Source organism: Triticum aestivum, chromosome 7D (genome assembly GCF_018294505.1).
Source record: "Triticum aestivum cultivar Chinese Spring chromosome 7D, IWGSC CS RefSeq v2.1, whole genome shotgun sequence".
NCBI lineage: Eukaryota > Viridiplantae > Streptophyta > Magnoliopsida > Poales > Poaceae > Triticum > Triticum aestivum.
The window spans coordinates 17443053-17443667 of NC_057814.1; the positions used below are offsets into that span (position 1 = coordinate 17443053).

The 615-nt window shown below is 71.4% G+C and overlaps 1 pseudogene; it reads left to right on the forward strand.

Annotated features, from left to right (window-relative positions):
* Positions 1–615, forward strand: part of LOC123170631 (uncharacterized) — a 2841-nt pseudogene continuing 2226 nt past the window's right edge.

A 615-nucleotide genomic window follows, 5' to 3' on the forward strand; every position in this document is an offset into this window, starting at 1 on the left:
ATGGCAGTGGGGAAGGGGGTATCACCGACGCCCCTCAAGAGGGTCTGGCAACGCCCACGGGCGCAGCTGCGCCGGTGGCGAACGAGCCACCAGAGATTTCTCCCGCCCCGAAGCCACCACCGCCACCTCAGACAATCGGAAGCGCACCGCCCAACATGCCGCCCACCAGCCTGTGCCACCGCGGATAACGCACCATCTTCACTGTTTCACTGAGGCCACCAACACGAGACCTGGAGGTAGGACGAGAAGACGCCGGGCTCGGAGGCAACCGCACCATAACCGACAGGAGGGAACAACCTCCACCGCCGCGCGGAGCCGACCGGACATGGCAACAGGGACTTGCCGGGCCACCACCGGCCCGGCCAGACCCCGACGGGTCCGGACAGTCCCCGCAGCCACGCTGCAGCACACCGGCCGCCGGAGCCACCACCACCGCAGCCACGGCCCCCTCATTCCACCACCAGGGAGCCACGCCGTCGCGCACCGGTCCGCAGGCCCGCCCCAGCCTAGATGGGGCCCGAAAGGGCCCAGATCTGGGCCGAGCGGGCGCCGCCGGCCAGCCGCCCACCGCGCCGCCCCGCAACCAACGGTCACGCCGCCGCGTCGAGGGCACCC